Source organism: Hylobates moloch, unplaced genomic scaffold (genome assembly GCF_009828535.3).
Source record: "Hylobates moloch isolate HMO894 unplaced genomic scaffold, HMol_V3 SCAFFOLD_13, whole genome shotgun sequence".
Classification (NCBI taxonomy): Eukaryota; Metazoa; Chordata; class Mammalia; order Primates; family Hylobatidae; genus Hylobates; species Hylobates moloch.
The window spans coordinates 27,654,909-27,667,187 of NW_026652288.1; the positions used below are offsets into that span (position 1 = coordinate 27,654,909).

The 12,279-nt window shown below is 38.7% G+C and overlaps 1 protein-coding gene across 10 annotated transcripts in view; it reads left to right on the top strand.

The window, feature by feature from the left end:
* Nucleotides 1–12,279, top strand: part of BABAM2 (BRISC and BRCA1 A complex member 2) — a 576,872-nt gene that overhangs the window by 179,465 nt on the left and 385,128 nt on the right. The gene's annotated exons all lie outside the window — the stretch shown is intronic.

The following is a 12,279-nucleotide window of genomic DNA, read 5'->3' on the forward strand; positions in this document are numbered from 1 at the left end:
AGTTATTAATGTAGAAATGACTACAACAGAAAAAAATCAACAATGGGTGTTAGATTTTGGCAGATACTTATCTTCATCTATTGAGATGATCATGTGGTTTTTCTCTTTTAGTGTTATTAATATGGTGGTTTTCATTCATTGAGTTTTGAATATTCAGTCTACCTTGCATTCCTGGGATAAACTGATTGTTTTGCTGTATGTCCTTTCTCTATATTGTTGGATTTAATTTGCTAAAGTTTTTTTTAGAGTTTTTCATTTATATTCATGAATGATATTGGTTTGTAGTTTCATTTGAATGCTTTTCACTATTTTTTTTCCTCATAGTAAAGCTGGCTTCAGAATAGAATGAGTTGCTAAGTGAACCCTTTTCTTCATTTTTTTTCAAAGGTTTTTGAAGAATTCATATTATTTCTTCCTTACATGTTTGGTAGAATTTGCCAGTGAAACCATCTGGGCCTGGAGTTTTCTTTGTGGGAAGGTTTTAAAGTACAAATTAAATTTGCTTAATAGATTTAGATCTATTCAGATTATCTACTTCATCTTGAATCAGTGTTGCTGATTTGTGTCTTTAAAGGAATTTGTCCATTTCATCTAAGTTGCTGAATTGATTGGCATAAAGTTTTTCTTAATTTTTTTTTTATTATTTTAAAAAAATGTGTAAAATTTGTAGTGATGTCACCTCTGTGTTTCCTGATCTTGGCCATTCCTTTCCCCCCTGCAACTGTTTTCTTTGCCAGTCTGGCTAGTGGTAAAGAAAAAAGTGGTAAACATTTACTCATGTTGTAAAAGAACCAGCTTTTGGTTTCATCCATCTTCTCTGTTGTATTTCTGTTTTCTATTTTATTGATTTCCATTCAGATTTTAAATATTTCTTTCTTCTTTTACTTTCACTTGCTCTTCTTTTCCTAGTTTATTAACATGGTCACTGATTTGAGATCTTTCTTTTTTCCTAATATTGGTGTTTAATGCTATAAATTTCCAGCTAAGTAGTGTTTTAGATGTATCCTACAAATTTTGCTGTGTTGTGTTTTTATTTTCACTCATCACATGTTCTGAATTTCCCTTAAATTTTTTTTGACCTATGAGTTATTTAGAAATATGTTATTTGGTTTACAAAATTTTCTGGATCTTTTATTGAATTTGAATTTAAGTTTATTGTGGTCAGAGAACATACTTTGTATGACTTACATCCTTTTAAATGTATTGAGATTTGTTTTATGGCCCAGGATATAGATTATTTTAGTACCTGTTCAATGTACACTGAAAAGAATGTGTTCTATTTTTCTTTGGTGGAGTGTTCTATAATAGCAATTAGGTCAAGTTGGTTAATAGAGCTGTTCAAATGTGATATATTGTTACTAATTTTCTTTTTGTTATTTTAGTTTTTAATTTTTTAAATTTTTTATTTTTCCATAGGTTATTGGGGAACAGGTGGTGTTTGTTTACATGAGTAAGTTCTTTAGTGGTGATTTGTGAGATTTTGGTGCACCCATCACCGGAGCAGTATACACTGTACCTTGTTTGTAGTCTTTTATCCCTCGCCCTATTTTAGTTTTTTAAAGAGAGATACTGAAATCTCTGACTATAATTATGGGTTTATGTTTAAATGTGTACCATATCTTTATTGAGCTTCTGCATCATTCTTCTATCAATTATTGGAAGAAGGATATGGAAATCACAGACTATAATTGTGGATTTGTCTACTTGTTCTTGCTGTTCTGTCATTTTTTGCTTCATTTATTTTGAAGCTCTGTTATTAAATTTGTAAACATTTAAGAATATTATGTCCTCTTGAATTGACACTCTTTGTCCTTGGAAATGTTGTTTGCTTTGAAATTAATTTTACATGGTACATCTTTTCCATTGTTTTATTTTTAACCTATTTGTGTCTTTATATTTAGATTTCTTTTGAGTAGCATATAATTGGATTTTACTTTTAAATCTGACAGTCTTTACCTGTTAATTGGGATGTTTAGACCATTTACATTTAATGGGATTATTGTGTGCTGGATTGATGAGGCTACATAGTTAGTGTCAAGAAATGCTTACATTTCTATTAGTTATCTTTGTATTTCAGAGTGATTCCCTTTTTGCAAGTTTATGGCACTGGTAATGCTGTCTTAATATCAGAAAAGACAGGACACATACTTTTTCAGAGTTGGTAAAGCAGAGATTTAAAAATTCTGGTCTGGCCTCATAATGAAGGGTGTTTAGGAAACTAGGTGCTTAATGGAAGTATCCAGAGGGCACGAATGTACTTATGTTTGTTTTGAACTATTCTTTTTATTATTCTGGCTCTTAAGGGCATTGAACTGTTCTCATCTCTGGGATATTTGAGACAGAAGTTGGCATAAGACCTTTTGGGACATGTTATGGGCGCTCCAAATGTTACAGGCACTCCAGACCAGTTTGGGATGCATGGCAGGCTTTATGTAGCATTATCCGACCACCGATCTCTGTTGATTTTCACTAGGTTTGCTTCAGGGGAAACAATTGTGTATTGAAATTAAAAAACAAGACTTCCGTCTGATATAAACAGCCTAATTCTTCATAGAATAATTCTTTTAATACTGTTCCCAGGCTGCTGTCAAACCTCCAATTTATTGAAGTATTTTTTCACATTCCAGAGTTAGGCAAGATAATTAACTTTTGATTCTTTAGCCAGTTCTATATTGGCACATGAAAAAGAAAACCAGTAGTGGCTCTACCCTTCACACTTCTCTGTCTCTCTTTTTTTGAAACAAGGTCCTGCTGTGTCGCTCAGGCTGGAGTGCAGTGGTATAATCTTGGCTCACTGCAGACTCGAACTCCTGAGTTCAGGTGATCCTCCTGAGTAGCTGGGACTACAGGTGTGTGCCACTATGCCTGGCTAATTTTTTATTTTTTAATTTTTTTTGAGACAGAGTGTTGCTCTGTTGCCCAGGCTGGAGTGCAGTGGTGCACTCGTGGCTTACTGCAGCCTTGAACTCCTGGGCTCAAGCAGATCCTCCTACCCCAGCTTCCCAAGTAGCTGGGGTGGGAGGAGCCTGAGCTCCTCGCCTGGCTAATTTTTTTACTTTTCGTAGAGACAGGGCCTACCTGTGTTGCCCAGGGTGGTCTTGAATTCTTGGGCTCAAGTGATCCTCCTGCCTTGGCCTCCCAAAGTGCTGGGATTACAGGCATGAACCACTGTAGTGACAGAGTCTCTACATGTTGCCCAGGCTGGTCTCGAATTCCTGGGCTCAAGTGATCCTCCCTCCTCGGCTTCCCAAAGTGCTGGGATTACAAGCATGAACCACCACCCTGGGCCCACACTTCTCTTTTGATACTGTGTCCGGAATTGGTGGGTTCTTGGTCTCACTGACTTCAAGAATGAAGCCGCAGACCCTCGCAGTGAGTGTTACAGTTCTAAAGGTGGCGTGTCCAGAGTTTGTTCCTTCTGATGTTTGGATGTGTTCGGAGTTTCTTCCTTCTGGTGGGTTCGTGGTCTCGCTGGCTCAGGAGTGAAGCTGCAGACCTTCGCAGTGAGTGTTACAGCTCTTAAGGCGGCACGTCTGGAGTTGTTCGTTCCTCCCGGTGGGCTCGTGGTCTCGCTGGCTTCAGAAGTGAGGCTGCAGACCTTCCCGGTGAGTGTTACAGCTCATAAAAACAGTGTGGACCCAAAGAGTGAGCAGTAGCAAAATTTATTGCAAAGAGCGAAAGAACAAAGCTTCCACAGTGTGGAAGGGGGACCCCAGCGGGTTGCTACTGCTGGCTCTGGCAGCCTGCTTTTATTCTTATTTGGCCCCACCCACGTCCTGCTGATTGGTAGAGCCGAGTGGTCTGTTTTGACAGGGCGCTGATTGGTGCGTTTACAATCCATGAGCTAGACATAAAAGTCCTCCAGGTCCCCATCAGATCAGTTAGATACAGAGTATGGACACAAAGGTTCTCCAAGGCCCCACCAGAGCAGCCAGACACAGAGTGTCGATTGGTGCATCCACAAACCTCGAGCTAGACACAGGGTGCTGATTGGTGTGTTTACAATCCCTGAGCTAGACATAAAGGTTCTCCACATCTCCACCAGACTCAGGAGCCCAGCTGGCTTCACCCAGTGGATCCTGCCGCACCGGGGCTGCAGGTGGAGCTGCCCGCCAGTCCCGCGCCGTGCGCTCGTACTCCTCAGCCCTTGGGTGGTTGATGGGACTGGGCGCTGTGGAGCAGGGGGTGGCGCTCGTTAGGGAGGCTCGGGCTGCACAGGAGCCCATGGAGGGTGTGGGAGGCTCGGGCCGCACAGGAGCCCATGGAGGGCGTGGGAGGCTCAGGCATGGCGGGCTGCAGGTCCTGAGCCGGCAGGGCCGGCCGGCTGCTCCGAGTGGGGGGGCCCGCCAAGCCCACGCCCACCCGGAATTCCAGCCGGTCCGCAAGCGCTGCGCGCAGCCCCGGTTCCCGCTCGCGCCTCTCTCTCCACACCTCCCTGCAAGCTGAGGGAGCCGTCTCCCGCCTTGGCCAGCTCAGAAAGGGGCTCCCACAGTGAAGCAGTGGGCTGAAGGGCTCCTCAAGTGCCGCCAAAGTGGGGGCCCAGGCAGAGGAGGCGCCTGTCACCTCTCAATACCATCTACCTTAATATCATTACCAACCATCTCACCAAAAAAAAAAAAAAATCTTTTTTTTTCTTCCTTTGGCTACAGGCCTAGCTCGTAAAAGGAGGGGAACAAAATGTTTCAGTATGATCATGTTTTTAGTGATGGAAAATTAAAACCATTAAAAAATAAACAATGAAAAACATGGCAAAATAAGAAGGTGAATGCCAGAAGATTAAGGAAGTTCCAGAGAGTTTTGCAGTTGTGGGATTTCAGATGAAGACCAGATACATCTAATTTGTGAGGGAAATAAAGAGACAGGTAAGAGAGATGGGTAGGAATAGAGCTAGCCTGAGGAGAAAGAGAAGGAGATTAAAAAAAAAATTCGTATCCAGGCTGAATAAAATTTATGTTTCGTCCCTTCTTGACCCTTAGAAATTAGAGTCTTTTCATATTCTTGACTTTCTATTTGGTAAGCTGTGTTTGATAGCGGTGCACAAACTTGGGCACAGAAGCCTGAGTTTGTGGGGTTGCACTCAGTATATAGAAAAGTTACAACTCATTTCTAGTTAGTTCTTCCTTTGTACTTAATGCCTAAACCTCTCCATCTGGAGAAATGCCAGCTTGCCACTAAATTTAAATAAATAAGAACATGTCTCATCAATAGGGGCGGCAAATTTAGCCCCTCTTTAGAGCACTGAGCAATTTATGACCATATGTTAAATACCATAAAACAGCTTTAAAGATTTGGTCGCTGGCCATTGCCAGATTGCACCGTAGGAGTGCAGCAGCACTGTGAGGGACTGGGAATGCTTCCTCCGGCCCTTGGAGGCCTCAGCAACTCACTGATGTCACAGCCAAAGAGGGCTGTTTTCAAACATTCCCTTTATAAAGGTGAAATACTAAAAGATTCCATTTTGGCATTTGGGAGCAAAGAAGGCAAGACTTCTTTTTGATTCTTAAGGGTCAAAATTAGTATGGAAAGTGTTGTGTGGGAGAATGAGTAACTTGGCAGCAGTGAGTACAGAAGGCAAGTCTAGAAATAGGTAATAGATATCCTACTCATCCTTTTTCTTGGAGCATGAACTGGACTTTTATGTGGCATAAGCCAACCAAATATCACGTTTCTCAATCAATTTCTTTTTGCCAACTTTCATCGAATTAATATTAATGTTAAAAACAATTTTTAAAATTTCATGCCAAAGGGCTGCCAATTGTAAGGCTTTCTTTTCTTCCAGAAGTATGACTCACTATTTGGTGAACTCCAAATATTAGTTTTTCTTCTTACCACCATGACAGCCTGTGAATCATTTATGGCATTCAGTGGGCCCGTGGCTGAGAGAATGAAGGTGTGTGCCAGCAAACATGTGATTTTTGGTCAAGTAGTGCTCTGGGACCTTCGATGGGCTTTTAACACATGTGAGGAAACCACTGGTTCAGGCAGGGGGCAGTATTATTAAATAGTAATAGACACCAAAAAGCTTTGTACAAGATTTTTCAGACTGCTCTCTCAGAAATGTAACTCTTCCTACAAAGGAAGATGATGAAATTTGGCTGTCAAAGGTCCAGGATTCCTAGCCTTCTTGAATCTGTAGTTGCCAGCCCAAGGGCTGATTTCCTGTCAGTTCCTGTGTGGTTTGCACTACATCCTCTTTGCAACAGATCAGTATTTTAGGTCATCCATCATGACTGCTCTCCTGTAAGTTCTTGGCAATTTGATCTCAGTTTGCAGAAGGCAGCTGGCATACTTTGCTAGGAAGTGCAGCTGGAGAGCTCCTGTCTCACTCTTCCTAAGGCCAGGAAGCACACTATTGTTACTCATTGCTGCTTTCTTCCTTTAAAGAACAAAAAACTTCAAACTTTGGCAAATTCTAAAGTTACTAGGTAGCAATTTGAAATTACTCTAATCGTTTTGTTAGTCTAGGGCAAAAACTTGAGTGATCTTTTATATAATTTGTAAATCTTGTCTGGTTTTTCCATAACACAGATATGTGCATTAGTGGAAGTTTCCTCCCCATTGCAAATGAAGTTATGCTTGTCTTCAGAATCACACGGGAATTTTTAGTTTTATTTTGTTTTAGGCTTTGTCAAGGATAGTAACATGGCCTAATTTCTTCTCTGTGTTTTATTCCCTTAACATTGAGATTTTTCTGTTCCTAATATCAGCATCGGCTAAGACTATTTACCTTGGATATGATTTGAATATTTGCATTGGATTTTCAAACTATATGAACAGAGATAGTTAAAGCACTTTTTTTTGGACTATTTAATGCTAAAATAAAAGTATCGTTTTAGTTTTTCTGATTTTTCATTCCATAATGGGTGACCTATGTTGTGAGATTTAGAAAAATGAGCAATTTTCCTCCTTCCTTATGACTCACAGGTCACATTTTGGCAACCTGATTTTTTTTTCCCGTAGAATGGTGATTACCTTTACCCCAGTTCACCTAAGAGAGGAACCTGTTTATAAAGAGGATACAACCTCATGCATGAAGTATTTTAAATGGTATTCTTAATAATCTATGATGGCACAGATCTTTTATACTTCTGAGTTGTCTTTTCATCTTTACAAAAACCATATCTTCTGTAGAGTTAAACAAGATCATTAATGTAGCTCTTGGTTTCTTTTATGTTCTGGTTCCTAACGTAAATGAAGGGAAAGGAAAGATAAGTTGTGCTGCTTTATAGAAAAATAGTAAACTTTTTGAAGGCCAAATTTATGTCAGATTTATGGGTATCAAGCAATAGCGTCATAGAAACACCCCAAATCCTGATAGTGCACTAAGGATGGCACGAAGGAATAAATTTTTGGATTTGAGATATGAAAGAATTTCATGTCCAGATTATTTCTATCACACCAAATCTTTAGTCTCTAAAATAATATATTGTTAAATTCTAGGAGCAAGAATCCTCTGTGATTTCTAAGGTCTGTTGCAGATGACCCACACAGTAGACAATCCGGAAATGTTTATTAAATGAGTGGTACAAAGGCACTAAAAGATGATGTCTTATGTGGAAATTCTTAATTGGAAGGACACTAAGTAATTTTGGGAATCTTCCAGTGGGATAAGGAAGTATCTAAAGATTTGAAAAGCAGCAGCATAGTTTCTGCATTAAAGAAAGTAAAAGATAATTATGAAGGTTATATAGATCTGGCAGGTTGACATGCATATTTAGAAAGAACTCAGAAAAAGAATCACAAAAGTAGTTTGCCAACATTTGGGCTAGTATAGGACTAACCAATTTTGCTTTGTAAAAAACAATTCTTAATAGATCAATTCTTATTACAGAATGATGAGTATAGTACATTGGAAGCAAAAGATAAATTTAATTTATCCCAATTTTAGCAGAGCTTTTGATTCTGTCCTTGGGATGAATCTGATAAGCAAATCATGAAATGATTATTTAGACACAAGATGTGTTGCTTGACAGTATGCCTAAAGTATGTCATGACTAAGGAATGAATGCTACTTGATGTTGAAATCAGATAATTTGGTCATCCCAGTGTAGAGCAAATTGCAAAACTGTTTCTTCTCTGGCTAAAAAAATTTTGGTTATTGTCTTTCTGTTTCTCCTTTTTCTGTTTTCTGCAACATTATCTCACTACACTTGGGTAAAACAAGTGCCAGGCAATTGCAGGGATGACAATCTCCTGCAGAAAGAAAAGAATCCACAATTTTCAAAGTACTTTAATTCATTCGTCTATGCACCAGTTACTATTGAGGACCTACTCGGTCCAAATTTTGAAGTACAGTATTTGATGGCCTCCATTTTTTTTGGCACCATCATAATCTTTCCAGCGTTCTCTTTACCCCATTTTCTACTAAACCAGATTGCCTTGATACCTTGCCCTTAACCTCACTTTTCAACACTATCTGCTATTCTTCATCATTCCTTGAGCACATAACTTGCTTTCTACCCTCTAAGTTTTGCTTGTTTTATCTCTGTCTAGAATTACCATCTCATTATTTCTTTATCTAAGCCTACTCTAGACAGCACTAAGAGTAGACATTTTAAAAAAGAATTCAGTAGAGCATGATTTTAGATGAAAAGGAAGTAGTAAGTGAAGTAAGAGACTGTAGCAGACTGTGTTTTCCAAAGATGGCCACAACAGCATTTCCCATTCCACATGCTGTTCTATACCATGACCTTACCACTCCCCCAAGTATAATTTTCCTCCCCTTGAATCTGGGTGGGCTTGTGATTATTTTGGCCAATAGAATATGATGCTTATTATGCCGTATGACTTTCAAGGCTGGGTTATAAAAGGCAATGAGGCTTTCATCTTACTCTAGCAGGAATGCTTTTGCTTGGAGCCCTGCACCACTGCATGAGAAGTCTGTCTATATTGGGGTTGCCATGCTGTCAGGTAGCCAAACTACATGAAGAGGCCACATGTAGGTGCTGCAGCTGTCAGTTTTTATCTTGGAGTTTTCCCAGCCCAGGCGTCAGAAATGTCGGTGAAATTGTGTTGGGCCTTTCAAACTGAGCACTACCAGCTGAACACCATTGAGTGATCTCAGTCAATGCTGTGAGGAGCAGAAGAATCACCTGACTACATTCTGCCTATATTTCTAACCCACAGAATCTATGAGCATAAGAAAATGGTTGTTTTAAGCACTGAGTTTGGGGTAGTTTTGTAGGTGGCAGTAGTAATTGGAATGTAGACCCTGAAGAATAGGAGTGGACAAGAGCCTGTAGGAGGGTGGAAGAGATGGGGAGAAGAGCAGAGATATAGAGGTTAAGTCTCCAGAGGGAGAAGGAAAAGACAAAAGGATTAGGAAAGAAATGGGTGAATATTGAGGAGAAAGGGTGAGGAATTCACATCTGATGACAGTAAACAGCATTTAGTTTTTTCAAGAATTCCACTGGCTGCTTTGTGTGTGTATATATATATTTATATAAATGTATATATATAACATATAAATGTATATATAACATATATAAATATACATACATGTATAAACATGTATATGTGTATATATACACACATATACATATGTGTGTATATACACACATATACAAGTATATGTGTGTATATACACACACATACATGTATATGTGTGTATATACACACACACATACATGTATACACACACACATACATGTATATGTGTGTATATACACACACACATGTATATGTGTGTGTATAAACATAGGTATGTGTGTATATACACACACATATATGTATTTGTGTGTATAAACATATATGTGTGTATATATATACACACACATATATATGTATATATGTATATTTAGTTTTTTTTAATTTTTATTTTTTATGAAGTTGAAGTAGAGCTCACCTGCCAAGAGGTAGAAGGTCTACAAAGGCCTGGCTGCTTGGTGGAGAGTATTGAAGACAGTACAGATGACTGACCTTTAGCTCCTTGCCTAACAAATACTCTTGTGAGGAAAGACAGACAGAGGCTTGGCATTTTGTCATTAAGTGTGAATGGTCTGCCTTCCTTGGGAGAATTCGCACACAGTATACACTATCAGTGTGAAGTACTTTGAGCCCTGCAGAAGAAGGAGAGATGGTTTTTTCCAGAGGAGTGCCTTGGGCTCATTGTGGCTGTGTGTTCGCAAGTTCTGAATCTCAAGATGACTTGAGGAATTTGAATAACCCAAAGCCACTTGTAGTTTTGTGAAATGGAAGGACACCACCTTTAGAGTGGGTACTTAGATTTTAAGTAGCAGCTTTCTTGAGAGAAGAAGGCAACAAATCTCCAGTTCTAACTATGAAGCTTTAGAGAGCTTTTGTCCAAATTGAGGACCCAGCAAGAGTTGCTAATTGAGTGGCAGAGTTGCTTCTATAAAAGTAACAATTGTTTTCTGTAGCATCCAGCAATCTGGTCACCAGCCACATGCGAGTCAATGTATTGTTTCTGTGAAGGATTACATGCTCCTTGTTTAAATATGGTCCTAAGAGCCTAGGAATCCTGCAAGTTTTAGACAGACAGTTTTCCATTTAGTGAAATAAGATGCCTAATTAATTGTTGGAATCTTTTAATTAATGTTTTATGAAGAGAGATGCTGGAGAGCCTCATTAAAATACTACTACTGGATAAAAGAACAGTACTTTCATGACAGGATAACTGTGATATATCCAATCTTTATGTAGTCTAGTCAGAAGATAGAATTTGCTCCTAGGTTATCAGGAGTCTAATATATTTCACTTTTAATCTCTGTCACATGCTTCTATTTCAATATTTCTTAATGTTCTATTTTTTTTTTTTCTGCTGTGTTGGAGTGACCTTGGCACTTCTGAGATGTTGTGACTTGTGTTTACTTCTTTCTCTACTCCTTCCCTGAAAACTGCAATACATGTAGATAACTCGCTGTCACAGACACTGCTTGATTTCCTTCTGTCTGACTTGCGTAATTTTCCTGGCAGAGGCACAACTGTCTTTGTCCTTTGTTATCATCAACTTACATTTAAACTATCAGAAAAAATTGCCATTGTGATGCTATTGCTTTTGAAAAACTGCTCGTTTTCTTTTGCTTGATTTTTTTTTTCGTACTTTCAGTGAATGTTGGCTAGAGCTTGTGTGTCTTTAACCGTTTTTACTCTGGTCATAGTTTTATTTTTATTTTTTAGTCTTTTCATTCATTGCTTCTGAAAAGCATTTTTTATATCTACTTTTGAAGAATTCTGATTGCTTCATCCTAATTTTTCAGCATCTTAATTTTTCATTCATTTCAATAGATTTTTTTCCCCACTTCATCTTCTGTGGATTACTGGACTTGCTTTTGTTCATTGTTAGACTCATTGTTTAGATCTGTCGTGTGAACTCAAAGGATCCTTCATACCATTTTTTTTTTACATCTTTCTTATCCAGTTACTGGGCATTTTAGAGTTATTTGATAGTAGAAAGTATTCAGTTTTTTTCATGAATTCCACAGGCTAATGCTTGATTTTCACAAAGTTTGTGAAAGCGGGTGGAGTTTTTCACAGACTTCCAAGCACTATTTTGTGGGAGCTAAAGTATAAGGCATAGTCCAAGATTGCCCTTTGTGTGCAAGTTTGATTCTGCTGCTAGTGCTCTGGTTTGTGCCTGTGTGTGCAGTCAGCAAAAGACTCATTGTTAAACAATGAACTCAGAATTCACAGAAAGATTGGTGTGGTTTTTTTTTTCTCCCCAGCTAGCATTCTGTGGTTATTTCTACTGATTTTTTGGCAAGTGTTGCTTGTCTTTGTCGAGCTGTGCCACATCAGCCTTAAGTTTCTGCTTTGCATAGCTCAGCTAGGAATTAGAAAGAAATATTTACAGTCATATAACATTTCGTATTTTCCAAAGTAGTTTTACTTAAAATGATCTCATTTTAATCTTCCAACAACTTTTTGAGGGCTGGCTGTCTTGCTTTACATATAAGACAGGACCACGGAGCCTAAGTGACTAGCCTGAGGTCAGATAACTGGGAGATCAGGGACCTGGAACTCAAGTCTGGGACTTCTGAGTCCCAAGCCCAATGCTTTTTCCACTTAACATGTTAGGAAATAAATATTATCTTTATTATCATACAATAATAACCTGCTTCTCAGTATTAGTAGATAAGAGCAAATCACCTGCTTATGATGAGAAATAAGGATAAGCAATGGCTTTGCTGAATAGGAAGTAAACACACTATCAGATGCTAATGTCTTCTGCCATATATCAGCTGGGGAAGGTGGTGGTCAGTTGGTATTGGGAAGTTAACTGAAAAACTTCCATTATTGTGTGGGCATCTCTTAGACACT